This window comes from Lissotriton vulgaris, chromosome 1_1 (assembly GCF_964263255.1).
Source record: "Lissotriton vulgaris chromosome 1_1, aLisVul1.2, whole genome shotgun sequence".
Lineage (NCBI taxonomy): Eukaryota > Metazoa > Chordata > Amphibia > Caudata > Salamandridae > Lissotriton > Lissotriton vulgaris.
Genome location: NC_141685.1, coordinates 1,040,616,945 through 1,040,641,333, shown reverse-complemented (window position 1 = coordinate 1,040,641,333; position 24,389 = coordinate 1,040,616,945).

The following is a 24,389-nucleotide window of genomic DNA, read 5'->3' as shown; positions in this document are numbered from 1 at the left end:
TATGGGAATGTAACCCTTGAATAGAATACCTCTGTTCTATAAGATTTGTGTGCCTCAATCATGAAAGGTACAGGTCCACCCCTGGATGTTAGACCACGTGCACCTAGTTTTATGGTGATGGCATTCCTAACATTGTCTGCAATTTGAATTGCATCTACATCTTACTCATCTGCCTACTCAGCTGCGATGGAGCGTGTGCCTACCCGCTCCAGACATCTCTGGGGAATTGAGAGTAGGGCTCTCTGAGACTAGCACGACTGAACTACTCAGATTGTACTGTTAAATAAGTCCCAACCAACGTTGGCGGGGCCATGTCATGTAGTTCCTATAAAACGTATACGGGATCTGCACATTCGCACAGCATACACTGTAGGATTGGTGTTAGACTGATTATGAACACCCTCACTGGGTATGTTGGTCTTTTGTACCCGCTAGCTCAAGTGCCACTAGAATCTCCTCTTACCAAGGAGAGAATCGTTTTTGGCAAACATCGAACAGGACAACCCTGATCTCTCAGGACCGTGGAAACAATATACCTCTTTTAGCTCAGTCACTCGTGCTTACTTAGTCTTTCTTAAAGAGACACACAGAATAAACAGGCTTGGGTGTTTTCTTTTTTTTTTAAATTTATTGTTTTTTAAAAACCTTTATTGTACAGTTCAATAAAATTACAAGTACGGGCCAACAACCACAGAGGCCGGCCGCAACACAAGAAAAAGACCCACTATATTATCGAATGACACAGCTCTTCAGCCGACAACCCTGAGGTCCGACAGCGAACAGGATAAACATTGTATTGAACTCACAACACGTTACAGGATAAGACGAAGGTTTCATTTTATGTTTAACCCCCCCCCCCTCCAACCTAAAAAGGAAGGAAAAAGAAACAGACATATCTGGTGCCATACATTCAAACACTATGATAAAGAGAGCAGGTACAAAAATAGAATAATCACCGATCAATTTAAAGGGAATGACCGAGATGCCTGCGCTAGCAAGCACAAAACAGGATGTATGACAAAGCAATCTATAACCCAATGCAGTCGCCCGCACACAGACCCCACCCACCCATTGACGCCAGGATAGAAAAAGAAGTACGGTTACCAGATACTAGAATACATACGAAATCAGGATAATCCCCAACGTTATGAAAGGAGAGCGAAAGGAAAGCGTGAGATAAAGAAACCATGAAAACTAAACTAACTAACAGAACTATGGACCCATATCCCCACCCTGCACCCCTGCATGTGGCTTTCGCCTAACCATAACTAGCAGCGTGCCTGTCGCCCCGACTAACTAAACTACAAAAAGTAAAAGAAGAATGGAGGAGGAGAATGTCATACAAACTCCCGGTCACCTTTCCCCCCGCCTGAAACGAACAGCCCCTGTCTTAAGGCCACAGAGTACTCAAAAATATTATAGACAGAGCGAGACAGAGGAGACGTTGAACACCGCCCAACCTCCTGCAAGCATTACGTTAGCGAATCCCTTGTCACTTAAAGCCCCAAAATCAGACCCAGACCAACAATCTCATCCTTGACCCCTCCGATCTTTCATGCGGACTCTGTCCGGTAACACCATCAGCGCCCCAGGAGAGTCAAAGTTCGTAGGAAGTTCAATTAAGATTAATATGAGACCAGTCAAACACATTGAGTCTCTGCAAGCATCCGCCACTGGTAAGATCTCCCTCACCAACATGCAGTCCAGATATCCTTTCCTCCGTAGATGTAAAAGAACCACAAGGGCGGGAAGGGACGGTAGTGACTTTCGGTTTTTGCTAGTCGTAGTTTCAAGGAGTGAAGAACCAGGTAGCTCCACAATAATCGGCTGCGATGGTGAATGCAGCGATACCCCTAGAGAAACAAATCCGCAAGTATTCTGCAAACAGGTCAATGGCGTCAAAACTTTATCGCGCACGGGGTCTCCATCCTCCTTTACTACGGGCATCGTGGGAGAATCAGTTAGTTGAAAGTCATGCAATAGAACAGAGCCCAGACTCGGTCGCCCAGTTTTGATGTCACCAGCGATCATTGTATGGACATTGGTCTCCAGATGCAATTGAAGTGCCCCGATGGCGGCCATTACCGTCTTCAAGGAGGGCTCACAGTTCGTCCGATCCGCCTCCACTCGCTCGGTTCCAAGCATGGGCGGGTTCCTCAGAGAGTCGGGTCTCTCAGGGAGAAGAGGCAAGAGCGGAGCGGACGGCAACGGAGGGTGCATTATCGGTCAGCAGTACGCCACCGCGAACGAGGGCCCCAGCCCTGCAGACCCGGGAGGTGGCGACCGGGTCGCCGGCAACGGGGACTCCACCCCACAGCCACAGACGAAGCCTATCACCACTCCTTCAGTACAAAACAGACCAGACGCTCGCCACCAAAAGCAGGCCAGGATAACCTCCACTGCAAGAGACCGGACCCTGTCTGAGTTGCACAGCCGATGTTATTCAACTGCAACCCAGCTGGGCAAGTACTCGAGGCCCCGGCCAGAAGCTGGGTTAGGCAGAGATCTTAAACACGACACAACACCGTCAATCTGGGCGGTAAAATTCTCGGGACCGCACCGTCAGATTCAGCAGCAGTTCATCCACACGGGGGTCGGGCGTAAAATCAGGATATCTGGCAGGATCATCAAGCAGCAGACGGAGGTCGGCGGGCCGGGAGCCTATGCGGCCATCTTGGATGCTGCGTAGCTCCTCCTGCTTGGGCGTTTTCACGAAGTATTTATTGAACAGTTGTTATTCTGATGTAAAATAGATGAGCTGCAACAACCGTTAGACAGTAGCAGATATATAGGATGAGAAGCACTATGAAACTAAATGGATGGTAAAGCTCGACCAACTTGCAGTAATCATGATTACATAAAAGTACATGAAATACAAGATAATAAAAACATGCATACTCCTTCAATGCCTCCCTAACTAGAAGTACCTAAGTGTACCTAGCAGGTGTGTAGGTGTTAAGCCAAGAATCCCTCTAGGATAAAGTCAACCCCATTACCTGAATTGAGACTGTGGCACCCCGTCTTGGTCTCGGATTGGACACCCCACGAGGGATGTTAAACCACTGCGAGCTGGAGTGTCTACATGCAGTAAGATCAGCGTCTCGCGTCAGCTGGGAAGTCCTGGTCTCCTCTGGCTATCATAGCAACATGTGAAGTATATATACACCCATAGGTCTCCCCGGGGGTTCTACCTCGCTGTATTACTTTGTCAGACTTAGGATGACGTAGAGAATGAACTTTTTACATAGATATTATACAGGAGATGTTAGGCCTGCTGTGCTTCCAAGAATCCTCATACATATCAATCAATCAGGGGTTTATTAAAGTGCGCTACTCACCCTTGAGGGTCTCAAGGCGCTAAGAGGAGGTTGGGTGCAGCTCCTGATCAGTCGAAGAGCCAGGTCTTGAGTGAAGGTGTGCAGAGTGGAGGAGCGTCTGATGATGTCAGGGAGCTAGTTCCAGGTCTTGGCTGCGATTTAGGGGAAGGCTCTTCCACCTGTTCTGGTTCTGCAGATGCGTGGGGTCTCTGCCAAGGGCGAGTTCGGCGGTGCGGACGTTTCTTTTGGGTACATGGAAGGAGACTCTTTTGTTGAGGTATTTGGGTCCGATGTTATGGAGGGATTTGTAGGCGTGGGTGAGTTGCTTGAAGGTCACTCTCTTCTCGATGGGTATATAGTGGAGGTCTCATAGGTGCTGGGTCAAGTGCTCATAAAGTGGGGTTCTGAGGCTGAGTCTGGCTGTGGTGTTCTCTATGGTTTGGAGCTTGTGTAGCAGGGTTTTGCTAATTCCGGCGTAGAGGGTGTTGCTGTAGTCCAATCTGCTAGTTATGAGTGCGTGGGTGACAGTATTTCTGCATTCGGGGGGGATCCACTTGAACGTCTTGCGGAGGATGAGGAGGGAGTTGAAACAGGTGGAGGTGACGGCGTTAATCTGGCGGGTCAAGGTGAGGGAGGAGTCTAGGATGAGGTTTTTACCATGGAAAATCCAGTGTTCTGAATATAATATCGTATCTAGGTAAAATGTCAGTCCTTAAGAACCATTATGTACGTAATGTAGGGAAGAATATAGGTGAAGGGTTATGATTTTACCTGAACCTATATTAGCGTACCTATATGGAATATAACAATGTGAAGTATGGCAATATATTGAAAGACATTAGAATTGGAAAACTTACATAGGAATCATAATTAGCTCTTCAGAGGCACACTTTAAGTGCTCTATTTACAATTTACACCGCTCCAGCAGCTCTAATGGAAGATCTTCAAAAAACGTACAGGCAATAGTGTGTTTTATGCCAACTTTGGGCAAGTTTAATACAGAAATGCTTCACTTAGAGAATGAGGAGATTGTTAGCCTTACAGGCCAAGACAAGATGGAACATCAAGGTATGGATACCTTTGTGTCAATAAGTGGTTAAAAAGTTGAAGGGACAGGAAAAAGCAGTGTCAGCAGGTTCAGAGAACAATCTAAGTCTCTTTAGAAAATATCAAATTATTTATTTTGCGCCGAAATGTGAACATTGAGGAGGGTTTAGTGAAAGGTGCTTTGGCAAGTTTTGTAGACTTTATCACATATTCCAATAAAACTGGATTTAAGTGCATTTTGGTACAATTTGACCACACAGACAAGCCAAAACAAATAGGTAGCTCAGTGTTGTGCTTGCTAGATTTCTCTTAGTCAAAGATTTGTATGTATGTATGTAGCAAGCAATTTGCCCTATGTCTGAAATGTGTGGTTACTATTCATAAATCTCAATGATTAAGTCTAGATGCTGTAATTACAAATGTAGGGCAGATAGTATTCAAGGAAGGAAATATGTTATGCTGCATTGTCACAGTTTAGATCACTTACTGGACTGTACCTTGTAGATTTTGATGACAGCAAAATAAGTGCAGATAGCTCATGTGTCAAGGTAATATAATCATTTAAGAAGTGTATTTGCTCCTCATCTCGTCAGTACCCAATCCTTGAAAAACAACCCATGTGTATGAAACGTAAACTGTGTAAAGTTAGTAATTAGAGAGAGGTGCCAAAATTTAACAGATTAACAAAAAAGACTAAGGTAAAAGTTAATATAGTACCAGAAATCATTGGATATCTTTCTTCCAATGTTTCTATTGCAATGTAGTTCTTGATGTTCTTTTTGTGCTCATACCGGTAATAGAAGGAATAGTGGCAAACCAAGATAAGACATTATGTAGAACAGTTTTAAGTTTTACTAAGAACTGTACAAAAACAAAAAGATGATTGCCAGTTCACAACAAGAATATGTGATTATGTAGGAATATGAACTGGTGCTATTCAATTTACTCTCAATACTCAAGAAGATGCTCAAGAATTTCTAATTGTATGTTAGAAATTGTAGAAAATTAGGGTTTACTAATAAATTGATTTTTTTTAAAAAGCTACTCATGGTAACATGAATGTAAAAATTGCCAATATACCACAATAGAGTCACATACAGGAAGAGCGAATTGAGTATGTGCACATCGCACATTGCAAAGTAGTTAGTTATTCAAAAAAGCTGTCCAGAATAATGAATATCCACACTGTAAAGCAGAAATATTATCATCTATACATTTTCTAGACTAAGTAGTAATCCTTACATCTAACTTAGTTTAGGAGAAAGTACTGGTTCTATTTAGAAAATAAGTCATCATGCGGCCTATCAATGGTGACAACCACTTTAGGCCTTGTTTTCCTCAAAAGAATTATTTTTCTGATGTGGATTTATACTTCGTAACATATAATTCTAATGATTATAGTGTGCAAATTATGTGTGACTGGTAGTGATGTGTAAATGAAGATGTTGATACATATTAGTCCGCTATGGCCAGACTCCATGGGTTTCTTTTGACAATAAATATGTTTCTCCCCACAGCTCAATGATGACAAACATTTTCATAAAATGTACCAATGTTGTGCATATTTTGGTTCTTCTATTTAGAAGAAGAATTGAAGTTGTGTTGAAACACAGTCTGAGAACTTAAGAACAAAAAGTCTTAGACTTCGTGGAGACGATGGGGTTGGTAGATCTCTGAAGATCTCATAACACAGGAGAACGGCAATACACTTTTTACTCGGCCCTCCATGGGGGATACTCACGTTTAGATTATCTCATGACACTGGGAATCCAGGCTGAATGGTTTAAGGGGACAGCGCATAGGGCCAGAGGGATTTCCGACCACTCCCCAGTGGTGACACAACTTAAGGGCCCAGTGAGGAATTGCACCATGCCCCCCAGGATGGACTTGTGGCTCTTTAGTGACAAACAAGTGCAGGAGAAAATTGCGGAGCGTACAGTGCAATACTTTGCAGACATTGTGGGCACGGTGGAGTTGGCCTGCACACTCTGGGAGGCTTATATGGTAGTTATGAGAGGGTTTGTCCAGTCCATAGTGGGAGGGAAGAAGGAGCAGCGTATCCTATGTGATACATTAGAAGCAGATAGGCTACAGTTGGAGCAGAAAGCAGTGGGGGATACAGTGATGGCATAGCTGGCGAGACAGCAGATCTCGATTAAAACAAAGGAGTTTAGGCAAATAGTTCAAGGACCAGCCAAGCCATATGCTAGGGCTACCCAACAGCGGCTATATAAACTAGGGGAGAAGGCCAACAAGTTACTAACATGGTTGGATAAGAGAGATGCTGAATGAAATTGGGTCTTGGAAATACACACCCCACTGCTAGAGGTTAAAAAGAAGGGGGGAGAGATTGCGCCAGCATTTGCAGACTACTATGAGGCCCTCTATAAAACCTCCTCAGCAGAGAAAAGGGAGGAATGTACAGAATTGTTGAGGGATCTTCCTGTTCCAAGTTTGTCCAGTGATGACAGAGAGGTATTAGATTCACTCTCGCTGGAAGAGATACAAGGACAATGGGAGACCTCCAATCTGGCAAAGCCCCTGGGCCTAATGGAATCCCAGTAGAATTTTATGAGGGGTGGCATCGCAAGTGGCCCCGCATATGTTAAATATGTACAACAAGGCACTGGACTTGAGGGAGCTACTAGCGGATGGCCACTATAGTAGTGATACCTAAGCAAGGGGAACCACCAATAGAATGTGGCTCCTACCGGCCGATTTCACTCCTGAACGTAGAGGCCAAGGCACTAGCTAAGGTACTGGCAAATGGGCTCACCATGGTCATTACTAATCTGATCCACCTGGATCAGTCCAGGTTCATGCGGCGTAGGAGCACTAGGCTCAATTTACGAAGATTATATAGGGCGCTGCATTACACCAAACTCAACCCGACAGTAGATGCCGCACTGCTCTTCTAGGATGCGTGTATAGCATTTGATAATATAGAGTGGCCACACTTGCGAGCGGTGTTGGAAAAATGTGGGTTTGGGTTGGTCCCGGGTTCTGTGCTTGGGTACGACTCCTATATGCGCCCCCACTAGCGAGGGTGAGCGTCAATGGAGATATTTCAAGGACTTTTAGACTTTACAAATTTCGAGGCTGGGGTGCCCGCTCTCGCCCATGTTGTTTGCCTTGGCACTGGAGCCCTTGGCGGCAAGGGTTAGGATAGATCCTTTAATCTGAGGAATTAGTGGAGGAGACTGGGTGGAAAAAATATCATTGTATGCTAATGATATACTGATGTACCTCACCAACCCCAGGATCTCTATAAATCGGATCAGTCATATACTCGGCATATAGAATAAATTGGAATAAATCCTTGCTGTATGTCCCTGCCGGCGCAACTCCACGTCTGCCAGCTTAAACAAGATCTTTGGTGATTAAAGATACCTTCAAGTACATAGGCATAATTATCTCCAATGGGAAGGCTAGATTCCTGGAGGAAACTGTGTTCCCCCCAGCTGGACAGGTTACATAGGGAAGTTCAGCACTGACGTAAACTTCCTTTGACGTTGATGGGTAGAGCCGCCCTGTTCAAAATGATCTCTCTGCCGAGGTTATTGTATGTGCTGCAAAATACACTGTGTGTTATCCAGCCTAATTTTTTCAAGCAAATAGATGCAAAGCTGCGACTCCTTCTGTGGGATGGGGACAGGCTAGATTTTCACTGCACAAACTACAGCAGAGACTAGCGGTTCCTGATTTTAAGAAATATTACTGGGCTGCGCAGCTTATAAATGTCAACAAGTGGTCGGTCGGAGGGAGAGAGGATCCCACCTTTAGAGCTGATAGACACCATATGGGCAGAGGGGTCTACCTGGCGGGACTATACCGTAAACATGCAAAAGACACACTACCCCCATACATGGAGGTACTCATACTGATCTGGAGGGAAGCTACATTATTACTGGGGGGAAAAGACAAGCTAACTGCACGAACACCGCTGTGGGAGGCTGACCTCCTGCGTGAGGTGGGTCAGCTGGTAGGGGTTGGTAAATGGCGGTCCATAGGGATTGAGCATCTGGGTGATGTATGGAGGGGGCCCAGCTTGATTAGTTTTGAGGATCTCAAAGTAGAATATCAAATAACCAATGAGAAATGCCTCTGATATTTACAACTTAAGCATGCCCTAAAGAAGAATGTCCTGAAGGGGGAACGACTGGCGGAGTATACCCCGCTCGAGGATAGATTGCTTAGGGACCCCATGCCAGACAAGGCTATCTCACTAGTTTACAGGAAGAGCATGAATAACTCACCCGATCCCTTGGGGCCTCTGAGAGAGGCCTGGACCACTGATCTAGGCGCACTGGAGGTGGACGATTGGGTTGAAGCGATCCAAAGCCTGAGTGAGGAAGTGATTAGGGCCCGGTTTAGGCTCATACAGCTGCGCATCCTACACAGGTCGTACACATCTAGAGTGCGTCTGCAATGGATTGGCCGCAACGGTTCTCACCGGTGTGTGAGAGGGTGATGGCCAGCAGGTAAATTCTTCCATATACTATGGTCATCTCAATTGGTACATTACTTCTGGGATGAGGTGTTGAAGGTCATGTCGGAGGTTGTAGACCTGGATGTCCTGTGTGAAGCGAAATGGCATATCTTGTGTATATTGGGGGAAGATATATGGCCGAAATATACTAGGTTATGGCTTATGACAGCCGATATCCTTGTCAAGCGGAACATTGCCTGAGAATGGGGCGGGCAGTTGGCTCCGAGTGTTGAAAAGTGGAAAGACGATTTGGACTGGTGCTGTAATGCTGAAAAGGTGGTGTTCCAGGGTAGGGGTGCCCTAAGAAGTGTACCAGAGTGGGTAGAACCGCCTTGAATTTGTAATTTATGCGATGTTCTGAAAACTGTATAATGTAACCCAATGATGGCTAAGATAACATTAATGTCAAAGTGCTGTGACAGTTGGCTTATCACTTTACTGCCAGAATTGTTTGGTTGTTTAACTACATTTTTTTTAAAAGTCTTGGTTTATATATGTACATGAGTTTTCCAATGTATTTTTCAGTGAATTGCAATCTGTGACTTTCTAATTACTAGACACGCAATCTGTGGGCCATATTTATTATTATATAACGCAACCCATCACAGTTAGTCATGTTTCTTTTATGCACTACGCAAAAGGCATAGGGGACAAAAGAACTTACATTTCTATTTTTAGAACCCACTCTAACTCCATGTTTACATGAGCATACAAACTGCTACATAAAAACAAAGCAGGTACCCTTTCAGCATGGTGGAAGGATGCCTCTGTTACTTAGGATTATTTGTATGCAGCAATAAAAACAAAAAAATGTACTGTACAGAAACAATCCTAACAGAGTTTTTGTCTTTGTATGTATGCTGCACAAAGCAAAGCAGCACCCATTAAAAGAGAGAAAAAAGCGCAATTTATATATATGTATGTGATATTGTTCCTTAATTCTTTGAACTCTAAAACTTTATCGATTATGTTATCTGCTGAGACTTTGAAAGATACTACAAGTTATGTGTATGGCCGAAAATCAGTTGCCGTTATACAATTGAAATGCCTGTTTTTTCATGAATGTATTTTAATCGTGCAATCCGATTATTTAGTTACATTTACTATTGATTTCTTTTCGAGCACTTGCACTTTCAAAATGTTAATGAATTAATTGCATTTTTTACCCACTGTAAGATGGCCGCCACTTAACTGATGTCTGGTTGGTGTGAATTATGTCCTTCGTCTGTTTCCATGGCCGTGGAGGCGAAGGGTGGGTTTAAAATGGTTGTAACACCAAAGGGTAGTCGACATTGAAAAAGCCGTGAGGCGAAACGCGTCTGTCGAAATGGAGGGGAGAGGGACTGAAAGCACTGAATAAAGCATTTTCAGCTTTATATCTCGACTCCGAGTGTGCCTCTTAATTTATTAGCAAACCGTCTTCTCTGCTAAGTGAAACAATATGGAACGATTCACCATCGTCTAAGGGTGCACCCGAAAATACGGAGCGACGGCGGTGAGGTCCTGTTTTATAAATCAATATGGCCGTCAGCCCGGGGGCTCCGAAACGTACAGCAGCGCCGAGAGATGCATCGGCGTGAAAGGACGTGGAATTAAAGAGTGAGAATATCAACGCGGACTGAACAGAACCAAGAACCGTGAAGTGTGTGATAGGGACTGTGTTATTAATCAAAGCTCTGAGCCTCTATTCCGAGGAGTAACAACACGGTGCATCATAATCCTCTCCCCTCCCCAACCCGCACAACCAGGGTACAACCAGGGCAAGTGCCACTGAGGGCGCCAACCATTACGCCTTGATAACGAAAAATAACAAATTATTCCCTAATATACGCAACATGTCCAGCGTAAAGGAACGAGAAGAAATGGCTGTAGGGATGTTTAAGCCTAATCCTGGCGCACGGCCTAAACAAAGCGCAAGTACATCAGCCGCAGCAACTCCTGCAAGTAACCTAGCAATTTTATTTCAAAACCTTGAGAAAGCCCACGAAAGAGAATTAAGGAAATGGTGGGAGGCCACCTCATTGCAAGGATACGTGGACTGTGACCGTATCCCTAGGGGCCTTAGGATTTACACTGTTCCGTCTTACGAAAATCCGGATCCCCAACTATTGAAGGATTGGGCTAAATACACCGCTGAATCAGCGAAAGGCATGGTAAAGATGCTAGTTCATTATGCCTGGAGCGACAGAAAGAAAGCTTTAGAAGAAATAGCAAGACTGGAGGACCTAATAAGTAAAGAGCAAGACACTGCGGCCGCAACAGATCTGAAGAACACTATGCTCAAGAGACTTAAGGATTATGAATTAACGATTAGACGGAGGAAACAGAGCAAGTTTGAATGCTGTAGAACAGGACTACCTTACAGGTCGAGTACTGACCTTCGCCAAAAAAATATGATAATGCAAGAAAAAAGCTGAATAAGGCAGGAACAATTGCTACTGAAGGTCAGGAAACCTCAGAGTCGGAGGTTGAACTCTCGGAAGATGAGCGAACAGCTGCCGAAGGTGGCCCAACGGTAGATGTGGAAAATGGTACCGATCCCCCGTTTTTTCGGGAATACAAAATCATCAAGGAAAGCCGACAAAGAAAAACACAACAAATCCAGACCCCGGCACAGCAAAAATTGAAAAATCCAACAGGAAAACAAGGCGGGGCAAGAAAAGAGGTGGAAGAAATACCAACACAGAGAGAAACCAGGAGCCAACGGAAGAAGAAGAACAAAAACTGAATGAACAATCTGCTCACACTGTGGTCAATCTTTCCAATAGAACATTAACATACGAGGAACAAAAAGTCCTAGAATTGGGCCCCACTTTTTGCCCCACATCAGGATTTGATTATGCAAGCGTCCGCATTGACTTGTTCAAGTTCATACGAAAATTAAAGTTCCAAAAAATCTTTTTAATTAATCCTAAAGAAGGAATACTTCCATCTCCTTCTATCATCGAGGATGAAGACATAGAAGAGGCTTCCCCCACGGTAAATACCTTCCGTGCAATGTCAACTTTACAAGCACTGGAGAGTTTGGGCGCCGGAGAATTGATGGCCCCCAATACTCAAGAGTACTTAGAACAAGCAGGGATAACTCAAGTGGGAGGAAAAAGCAATTTCAAAAGAAAATCAAGAAAAATTCCTCAGACGTCCTTTGATGCGATAGATGTCTTCAATGAAGCAATCATCAATGATCTGAAAAATTTGGCCAAGAAAAGCCAGAAAGGCATTGACCACTACAATATCCAGAGGAAATACTGGGAAGCATTACAAACCCTAAAAAATGACAAATCTATAGAGATAAAACCTTCAGATAAAGGTGGAAACATGGTGATTTTCAATAAAGAACACTATCAGAAAGAAGCAATGAGTCAATTGGAGGATAGTCAATGTTACACTAAAATCCAACGTAACATATATGTGGCAAGTATCCTACAGTACCATCAACTACTGGAACAATGGAAAGAAGAGGGCATGTTAAATCATGATGAATATCTTTTTCTGCTCTGTGAAGAACCTACATTACCCACATTTTACCATTTGCCCAAAATACACAAACACTATAGTGACCCACCTGGAAGACCTATAGTTGCTACAAACAACAGTCTGCTAGAAAATACAGCAATATATGTGGACTCTTTTTTATCGCCTCTTGTCAAGAACCTGACATCTTATATACAGGATACACAGGATTTCTTGAAACATGTGGAGGGGATATGTTGGGAAGAAAACCTGTTGCTTATAACTCTAGACATTACGAGTTTATACACCTGTATCTGTCACTCTGATGGTTTAAATGCTATAAGATGGTTCTTAGGCCAAAAACATCCAAAATTCACGCTACACAATGACATGCTATTACAGATGGTATCCTATTGTCTCAACAATAACATCTTTATTTTTGATGGACAACTGTACCTACAAAACCGGGGTACAGCGATGGGCATGTGCTTCGCCCCCAGCTATGCAAACCTTTTCGTAGGCTGGTGGGAGAAGCACGTGGCCTGGGGGGATGCTAATGACCATTGGCTGGATAGGATCGTGCTTTGGACACGGTATATTGACGACCTGTTTATTATTTGGAGAGGCGATCGGTCCTCTGCTGAGGATTATATCGCAGCTCTAAATGATAATGAACTAAATTTTGAGTTCACAGGGACCATTAGCGACAACACAGTCAACTATCTGGACCTTCAGGTCTATATTGAGAATAATGCCTTGGCCACCCGTCTTTTTAGGAAACCCACAGCGGGCAATGCAATCTTGCACGCAAATAGTCATCATCCGACTAGCCTTATCAAAAGCATACCATATGGCGAGCTCTTGCGCCTTAAGCGCAATTGCTCCACTGATAAGAGCTACGATAGTGCTAAAAAACATGCACTAAAACGTTTCAAAGATAGGGGCTACAAGAAAGGACATTTAAAAACTGCCGAACTCAAAGTACAGCAAATAGATAGAAAAACTTTATTATCTTCTAAAAGTAAAAATAAAACTGCTCTAACTGAAATTGAAGATAATACTGTACGTATGATTACCACATACAATGAGAAATCGGCACAAATTGTCCAAATCTTTAAAAAGAATTGGCATATTCTCCAAAATGATAATGTCCTGAAAAAATACATCCCAGAACGTCCCTCCATTACATACAAGAGATGTCTATCGATTGGCGACCATCCCATACACAGCCATTTTGCTAAATCTACAGCCATCAAAAACAAACTGGGAATCAATGGTTTCTTCCCCTGTAAGAAATGCAAGGCCTGTAAATTTAGTAAAAAAGTTACAAGCTTTGAGAGTGGTCCAGGGGACTCTAGGCCAACTAGAACCATCAATAAGTTTTACAACTGCAATTCAGAATACACTGTGTATTGCCTCATCTGTCCCTGTAATAAGAGATATATTGGTAGCACTAAGAATCCCACCAAAAAGCGCATACTAGAACACATGTGCGCTATCTCGAACAAGGACCCCACCTACCCCGTCGCCAGACATTTTGAATTATACCATCAAAGCAATAGGGATCTATTGCAATTTTACTGTATCAATGGGGTAGAAAAACACGAAAGAGGGGGAGACAGACTGAGAAAACTTAGAGCCAAAGAGTCTCGATACATTATAGAACTCCAAAGCATGAGTCCGGCTGGACTCAACAATGATGAAGAGCTTTGGACACATCTGGACTAACTCACATTTGCAAAGCTGTGTTATTCAGATATCAATCGAGCATGATAGTGTGAAAAGAGAAAGGATATTCAGTCAATAAGAGAAAAATATGTTTATATATCAACTGATTGACTCCTTTACTTCTCTGAACAGCCTCGTATGTTTTTGCCACTTTATATGAATTTCGAACTGGTAATGTACTGTAAGTGGCATTTCTTGCTGGACATACACTTATGTATATTTGGGAATTAATTGCCCATTCAGGGCTCAATTCTGTTATTTCAGCAGGCTGAAATACATATCGATACTGTGTGATATTGTTCCTTAATTCTTTGAACTCTAAAACTTTATCGATTATGTTGTCTGCTGAGACTTTGAAAGATACTACAGGTTATGTGTATGGCCGAAAATCATTTGCCGTTATACAATTGAAATGCCTGTTTTTTCATGAATGTATTTTAATCGTGTAATCCGATTATTTAGTTACATTTACTATTGATTTCTTTTCGAGCATTTGCACTTTCAAAATGTTGATGAATTAATTGCATTTTTTACCCACTGTAAGATGGCCGCCACTAAACTGATGTCTGGTTGGTGTGAATTATGTCCTTCGTCTGTTTCCATGGCCATGGATTTGAAGGGTGGGTTTAAAATGGTTGTAACACCAAAGGGTAGTCGACATTGAAAAAGCCGCGAGGCGAAACGCGTCTGTCGAAATGGAGGGGAGAGGGACTGAAAGCACAGAATAAAGCATTTTCAGCTTTATATCTCGACTCCGAGTGTGCCTCTTAATTTATTAGCAAACCGTCTTGTCTGCTAAGTGAAACAATATATATATATATATATATATATATATATATGTATATAAAAGGGCCTTAAAGGGTTTTACCCATGTGGACATTGTCGGGCTTGCAAATCTAGCTACATGGTGAAGGAGGTTGACATTCCAGGACAAATCCACAAACATACAATCAAACAATTTCTTACCTGTAATACAAGTTTTGTCATCTATATACTCGAGTGTCCATGCGGCATGAGATATGTGGGCAGCACAACTTGTACAGCTAAGAAACGCATACAAGAACACTTAAGAGCTATAACTAATATGGATGTCCACTACCCAGTAGCTAGACACTTTTAGGAAGTCCTCCAGTCTAACTCCTCTCTACTGAGATACTGGGCTGTTGAACAAGTCAACGTGGGCAAGAGAGGTGTAATCGTGTTCTAGCACTCAGAAAGAAAGAATCCAAGTGGATTATGATGTTAGAAAGCAGATTCCCTGGGGGTCATAATTTAGATGAAGAGCTTGCAACTCATTTATATGAAGAGTAAATCTCGCACCTGAAGATAGAACACATGCTCCCAGATGTTCAATTACTATGTGCTGCAATTTGAATTTGTAAATACTTAGATGTCTAAACTGAACTGTACTGAATAAGGATGCTCAAGCTAGTCTTGATTTATTCTTTTAAAATGCATATTTTAATCATATGTATATGTTTTTTTCAGGAGAAAAGGAAGGGATGGATGTTGCACTACACACCTACCCTACCCTTTTCTTCGATTCACGATGAGACCTCTTCACTTCACTAAGATAAGGAATATAAATTTCACTACAAGTTTTTATCACTTTCTTCACTGGTTTATATTATTTTAAACAATTTCAGGACTTCACCCTTAAATTGAGGTCCTTTGGCTCTCATAAATCAACGCAGTATGCTGATATATTAATAATATATGTACCCATCCTGGTTCTTGACAACATACTTGCACATGTACATTTGGCAATGGTATCCTTGGGATCTATTGTGAATAATATGCACATTCCTTGATCTTACTAGCATCGGCCATAATGTGAATAGAATGATTACAGGCACTAGATCTGGCAATCAAGTTACTGCCACACGTAGCTCCTGACAGTCATATCACTGATAATTGCAATATTCATCTAAACCAGTGGTATTTAGCTACTAGCAATGTCCATTTAAACTCAATTTTGAATCCAATGTACTTTGATTTCTAAGTGCAGTGCGAAAACTGGCTAGAATTGTATTTTTGGTCATTTGTGTATATGTATAGTATGTTATTTCTTAATATACAGACTCTAAACCATGTACAATCATCAGGTATAACATCGTTTTAAAATGGCCAAACCTTTTACTATGTGTAAACAGGGTACCGAATAAGGGGACATTTTCACTTTCAATTACACTTGCCATACTGTATGTTTACTTAAAGCCGGTAAATTGTTATGTTTGGTTAACGTGTGAGCAAGACACACTCGGTGTCGAAACGCGTAACGTTTTTTGGGAATAAACTCTGCATCTCTACCACTGAGTGCGCGTGATGCTTTCAAGCGATTGTGGATTTGATAATAATGTCGGCATTTGGGTTCGCGATAACGCGCCACCTGACCACGGGAGCAGGATCCCGGAAGGACCCTACTGTTCGATTTATGTATATAAAAGGAAGCGGTTGTGAATGACGATGAATCACCATTGCTATAAATAGTGCGCGCAGCTCTAAGGCGCGACACTGATATTGACGAGCGACTCCTGAGGCGGAAGCCGGGAGCGCAAAAGCTTTTTTAAAATTGTTGTGATACTCTGCTTTTTGAAACTTACCAAGCTTCTTGCACTTCCTCGCACTTTGTAAACATTGGTCTGACGCTGCAACGATTCCCTTCTTCCTGGTCGCCATTCTCGAGGGCGAGGTGCGCCACGAGACACGCCCACCTCTGTTGGCCACACACCCTCCAACGCCCCTTCCACCCATCATAAATCATGTGCCTTGGCAGGAAGCGCAGCGGACGAGCGCAGCGGGCGCGACGATTGCGCGCCGAAGGCGCGCTTAAGGCAAGCTCGTCTGCGCTTGTCCGCGACCGGCCGGGACTAGGGGCATGCCACTCTGCACGCCTTACCAGCTATTCCCCTTCCCTACTACGCTGCCTCCAGGGCCCTTGGCCATTACCTGCCTCCACTCGCTCACGCATTATGTCTCTTGGCCTATCTCCACCCGCCCCTTCCGCCATTCCTCTTCCCCAACCTGCCTCCTCTCCTCCTTCCAGAGGTAGCGTCACTCCTGCTACCCCCAGAGCCCTTACGGCTCTTTATTTAAACACTAGGTCTGCAGTAGCCCACGCCCATGAGCTTTCGGTTCTACTGGATCTTCATGCCCCGACTTGCTTTTCTTAACGGAAACTTGGTTCTGCGACGACTCCCTCCCTGTCCTATTGGCTACTCTTCCAACGCCATATTACGCTATCCGCGCAGATCGTTTAAATGGCAGAGCCGGGGACGGGGTGGCGGTCATTGCTCGAACCGACCTTCCCTTTCAAACCCTGTCCTTACCAGATATTGCCACGACGGAGTATCTAGCCATCCGTACTACCTCCATCACGCCCCCTCTTACCTGCATACTCATCTATCGTCCCCCTCAATCCGCTTTATCATTTCTCCCGGACTTTCTGGAAGTTTTAGCCACTGCTACAGTCAACAATTCTTCCATTTTGCTTTTGGGTGATTTTAATTCCTGGCCCTCTGACCCAGCCGAATGTCCATCTTCTAAAGAATTTTCAGACACCCTCCACTCTCTTAATTTCATTTCTCATATTCACTCTCCCACTCACATCAAGGGTCATACTCTTGACCAGATTTGGTCCCTAAACTGCCCAGTAGAGTCCCCCTCTGTCTCGCCCTGCACTTGGTCTGACCATCACTTGATTTCTTTTTCTCTCTCTATCCACCCCCAGGTCAAGCCCTCACTCCCGAAAAACATCTGGGTGCGTGCATGGGGCCGAGTGGACCCGGATAGTCTAGCGTCCCTACTTACCACTTCCCTTCCCTCCCTGAAAAACCTGCCTACCCACTCCCAGGTCACGGCCATTGGTCAATGGCTCTCTGCAGGCTGTGACTCTATTGCCCCCCTGAAGCGAGTCTCAACCAAACGAGAGAAGGATGCCAATCAGTGGTTCAATCAAGATCTAAAAGCCACTAAACTAGCGGTTCGTCAAGCGGAGCGAGCCTGGAGGAAAAACTATTGCCCCTCTTTGCGACTAGAGTTCATTAACATCTTGACTCTATACAAAAAAAACATCTTGGAGGCAAAAACCATCTACTTCTCCTCCAAAATTCTCGCAGCCGAAAACAAATCGAAGGAAATCTTTACGATCGTCCATAATTTGGCGTTTTCGGACAGAACCTCCCTCAAACCTACTCCTTCCCAGGAACTCTGTCACTCCCTCAATAACTTCTTTATTCAAAAAATCGCCATTATAAAAGCTAACATCCCCCCTCCTTCCCCCTCTTTTGTGGACCCTCAGTGCCCTACCCCTAAGGAACACCTCACTGCCCTTCCACTTCTAACTAAAGAATCTCTCACTGCTATAATTCCACTCGTCAAATCTGGTTCCCCACTAGATCCCTGCCAGGCCCGTATTCTCCGTCACATCTTCCTCAGCTGTCCTGACCCTCCCCTCCACGCTCCTAACAGCTCTCTTTCTCAGGGTGTGGTACCTAACTCACTCAAATCCGCTGTCATTGTCCCTATACTGAAAAAAACGGGCGCTGATCCCTCAGTCCCAGCCAATTTTCGCCCCATTTCCCTCCTGCCGTTTCTGGCGAAAGTTCTCGAGCGCCATGTTACTTCTGCCTTGAGTTCGTTCGTGGAGAAGAATGGGGTCCTCGCCCCCCGCCAGGCCGGGTTCCGCCCCGCACACTCTACGGAGTCCGTGGTGCTTTCGGTCCTTGACAACCTCAGGGAGGGTATGGACACCAATCAACCTCAGGCCTTGGTCCTCCTCGATCTCTCAGCCGCTTTTGACACGGTGGATCATTCCATCTTGCTATCCCGTGTCAGGGCGGCGGGGATCGGGGGCACGGCGTTGGTCTGGTTATCCTCCTTCCTGAGGGACCGCACCCAGGCTGTCCGCCTGGGTGATTTCACTGCGGACTTCCGTAATGTTCAGTGCGGGGTCCCCCAAGGCTCCTCCCTTTCCCCCCTTTTATTTAACCTATACATCTCCCCTCTTATTTTTTCACTGCAACAAATGGAGGTCGCCGTATTTAATTATGCGGACGACCTCCAGCTTGTCTTTAACCTTTCTTCCTCCCCCGACTCTGCTCTTAACTTTCAAACCATCATGATTCACATCCGTGACTGGATGAACCACAATCATCTTAAACTCAACCCAGACAAAACAGAGCTGGTGTTGACGGGTGGTTCATCCAGCCCCTGGTCCCCCATCTTCTGGCCCCCTTCCCTTGGTCCCCCACCTGCCCCCTCTACCTCAGTTAAAACTCTCGGCATCAAGCTCAACTCCCAACTCACCCTTCACTCCCAGGTCAGCTCTGTGGTTTCCTCTTCCTTTCTGGCACTGCGTACCATACACAAGGTGTCCCGTTTTTTCTCATTTGATGCACTAAAACTGATTACCCTCGCCATGGTCGTGTCCCTCCTGGATTACGGCAACGCCCTATATGCAGGTATTCCTGCATTTAGTCTTCGGCGGTTGCAGCAGATCCAAAACCAGGCGGCGCGCCTGGTATTCAAACTTCCTAAATCTCACCATACCACTCCCCTCCTAAAGTCCCTACACTGGCTTCCTGTCTGTGCCCGTGTCCAGTTCAAGCTGGCCTCTATCGCCTTTCTAGCACGACTGGGCACGGCTCCGGCTTTCATCTCATCTGAGATTATCCCCTATGTTCCCGCTAGGGAACTGCGGTCTTCTACCCAATCCCTTCTTACGGTCCCACGGTTCCGGAGAAAGAAATGGGGAGGCTCTAAATTTGCGACCCTTGCTCCGATCTTCTGGAACTCACTGCCTTTGGAGCTCAGAGCTTCAACCTCGCATCTACTGTTCCGGAAACAGCTCAAGGCACATCTTTTTGCTAAATTTTTTAACTAATATTCTACTTCTTTTTCCTGCCCCCACTTAACTCCCGCCCTCATGTCCAGCTCTTTGTCAGTTTAGCGCCATGAAACCGCTGGTGTACGTGCGCTGTATAAATAATTTTAAATAGAAATAGAAATAGATTTCTCGAATATATATATATATATATATATATATATATATATTCGAGAAATCGTCATTCACAACTGCTTCCTTTTCAAAGATGCAGAATAACGAAAGAGCAGAACCACCATTTCTGTGCTTATCTCAGTGCTTTATTCGTGCAAAGTTTTCAATATATATATATTTGTATCCTCCGCTGGAGTAACACAGCAAATTGATGCATTTCCAAGTGTACTAGTAATGGTACCTTTGGAAATGTGGCAATAGACATGGTTGTAACTATGATACACTCACATCCTACCCATGTAACGACTCCTTGGGCCAGAATAATGCAAGATAATAATTTGCCTGGTATTACTTTCAATTTACCAAGCTACACTGGATGATATGGAGTTTAGATGATGTCATCAATGATGTTATCAATTAAGCCAATTGAGAAGTCTTCAGTGATGTCATCAATTATGTCATTTGAGATGTCATAAATTATGTCATCAATTATACCACAGAACGTCATGAGTGATGTAATATGTGGGTCATAAGCAGTGCAGTGGATTTGAAGACATCAAGGCCAAACAGAGAGGAGACTGAGAACTGTGCATGAGACAGAGAGAGAGTGAATACATCATACGCATGAACACAGTCACCAATGGTCTGAACAAAGACGCAGAAATGCACTACTGGCTGCCCTGAATTTGTTCGCTCTAAGATCTATGAGCGTGATTTGGTATGCACCAATGTAAGGAACCCTTTAATCAATTCTACAACCTTCCCACCTAGCATGTCACAATGAACATGGGTGTCCTGGGTTCTACTGTGCACACACGTCCTGATTTTTTTCTCTCTTAGAATATGCCTTCATGAAGAGGTTTAGCCCCATTCTAAACCTGAACAAGTGAGACTCTTTCTTGATCCATACAGCACAAGTAATTGCCTTCCGAAATAGTAATCTCTTTCCTTTTGAGGCATCCACCCCACCCCACCCCCGTTCTTGCTGCCTGCCGTTCCCCTGAATCATGCTCACTGCATACATTAGGAGTAGAAATGTGTATTCTACCTCCCGCTGACATGCTACCTATTTTGTCTTACTCATGCACGTAAAATGTGTCCTCGTTCTTCACTGGATACCCTGTCCATACTCCCTAGCTTTTTATCAGACTATGAATGCTCTGATATTTGTCCCTTTCACTATGTGACCCACCACTTTCCAGTGAACTATACTCTGTGGTCTTCGTTTCAAATGGTTAGCACACTATATCCTTGAGATGAGGGTTTTTTGCCTTTCTTGTTTTTTGTTATTATATATCCATGTATTTATATATTTTTTATAGACTCTTATGTCCTGTGTGCGCCTAAACTCTTGCACAGAATAAAGCTTCCCTTGCCTTAATGCCCCTAATCTCAAAAATCTTTGTTTCAACCCGGTAATCTTTCCTCACCCCCACCCCACGGAGAAGAGTAACTCTTCTATTCCCTTCCCGTAACCGATGACACACTGGCACGTTCACAACATTTCTTTGACGTCTCCAGGCTTCATAGTAGCCCAGGAGACACGCAGTCTGACTCTCACTCAGCAGGGCCGCAGAGACTGCACCAGGCTAATTTCAATCATGTAAGTGTCTACCTATCAGCCAATAGAGAACAGGCCAACAGGTCTCTTCTTTTGACATTTTTAACCCTATTGCACGCCTCATACTTCATGCAGCGAGTTGCCATCCTAAGAACCTCATTGAGAGTATCCCTTATGGGGAATTACTTCGAACCAGAAGAAACTGTAGTTCAGAAAACAGTTTTGATAAGTAAATGTCGGAAATGAGAGGAAGGTTTATTGAAAGGGCTTATTCCAGAAAGGTTATCGATCAAGCGTGCAATAGGGTTAAAAATGTCAAAAGAGGAGACCTGTTGATACAAAAAGTTAAAACTGAAGAATAGGAACCACTTAGATATATAACTAAGTTCAGTACCCGAGCCTGGGACCTGAAAAAGAGTCTGAATAGATTTTGGAATGTCCTTCAAACTGACGAAACCTTAGCAAAATCAGTGGATGACCAAGCGCAAGTTACCTTTATAAGGTGTGCATCATTGATGGATGTATTATGTTGTAGTACTGTACACAAATATCACAGCAAAAGCAGTGTACACGGGTTCTATACCTGTGGTGCGTGTAAAGTCTGCAGGAATAGTACCAACCATAAGGAAGTAAAACTTTCCCAGAGGAAACCAGCTTACATGATTAGCAAACATTTTGACTACTGTGTATATTGTTTAGAATGCCCATGTTCACTGTACATGGCAGTACCATGCACAAAGCCAAAACCATAATTCTTGAACATGTATGAGCTATCACTAATGAATATTGACAATATCCAGTGGCAAGACATTTTAAAAAGAGACACAATAAAGACATGACTTTTTTGAAGTTTTGCATACTGGATAGAATCTCGGTATTAGAGAGAGGGGATCGTAAAGTTCAAATGATGCGTAGATTAGAGTCCAAAATAATCATTAAATATGAAACTATGTTTCCAAACGGTCTGAATAGGGATGAAGAATTATCTGTACATTTGAGTTAAACTACTGTTCGAGGATTGTGTTAAATTTCAGAAATCGGGGAAGTATTTCAACATGAGTTTTATGAAGAAAATAAGTTTACATGTTTTATAAGTAAATATGCAAGCTGATCTAATACTGTTTTTATGTTTTTGTAGGTTACACAGGGCATAAAGAACGCAAAAGAACTTATATCTTTGGGAAGCTGCCCAACAGCGGAGCTATATAGTGCACACTTTAAGGAGGTGACGGTTCTGTATACTGTTAGTACTGTCGTGTAGCCCACTGGGGCAGAATTAGAAACTAACGTGGATTGCAGAAATGTACATATGCCCACTTAAAAAAATCTCTGAAGAAAAATATTTCTGTAAGAATATTTTGATAACAGTACAATACTGGTTTATCTGTATAGTATCCACAGGGGTTGAAATGCAAAAGTTGTTAGAAACGTGAACCATCAACAGTAAAATGTATCCCCTAAATAAGAACTATGACTGTTAACTGGTTGAATGCCAATGTTATAGAAGTATTGGGTAGATATAAGTAACATTCCCACCTTACAAGATGGCCGCTAAAGAGAACAAACAAGTCCCCTGTAAAGTTCTACATTTATGGTGAAGGTTGACGTAAACTGACCCGTTAACAAGAAGCATTTGCTTCGTAACACCTTGGGCATTTTTCTGGGTGTTGCCTTGAATTATATTCAAGCTGAATGAAATTGAGCCCTGACCGTCTCGTATTATTTTGAAGAAGACGTGTGCTGAGGATTAAGGGGTTGCCACCCAGTTAAGGCCGCCGTCATGAGAGGCGGAAGAATCGGCATTCGGGATGGAATATATATATATATATATATATATATATATCTATATATATATATATATATATATATATATATATATATATATATATATATATATGTGAGCAAAAAACAGAGCCCACAGCTTCGACATCCTTTCAGGCTGACAGCTTTATTGCATTAGAATTACGTGGCAGCTACAGCAACCCTTTTAGTCCTTACGCGTTTCAGCGCCTTGCGCCTTGATCACAGGTGAGTTGATTTTGGATAATTCAGATCCCAGTGGTCACGTGGTCTGTCCTTTTAGACCACAATTCCCAGAATGCACTATTATGCAAATTTCAACCTTGGCTCGACATCGTATTTAGCATTAGAAGCCTCATATTTTGTCAAAGTCCAATCTTTATCCATGTTGCATTCCGGTCAAAATATTAAAAACACAGTGCACTTAGCTGCCTCATAACAAGTAGTTGCCTGATACAAAAACACGAAGACTGCTGGATAGAGGAAAAACCTCCTTCCTCCCTTTCACTTCAGCCCAGCAAATAGTCACGGAAGTCCATATTTTCGACAGCTGCGTTGAAGTGCGAGTCATGCCCCTTCTGTTTAATAGCTTGCACAAATCTCCACTTTACCGGGGCCCCCAACTCTGCAGGGCAGGCTCAAAGCAGGAATGGAGAATCCTGTTGACTTTAAAGACGAGCAAAAAACAGAGCCCACAGCTTCGACATCCTTTCAGGCTGACAGCTTTATTGCATTAGAATTACGTGGCAGCTACAGCAACCCTTTTGGTCCTTACGCGGTTCAGCGCCTTGCGCCTTGATCACAGGTGAGTTGATTTTGGATAATTCAGATCCCAGTGGTCATGTGGTCTGTCCTTTTAGACCACAATTCCCAGAATGCACTATTATGCAAATTTCAACCTTGGCTCGACATCGTATTTAGCATTAGAAGCCTCATATTTTGTCAAAGTCCAATCTTTATCCATGTTGCATTCCGGTCAAAATATTAAAAATACAG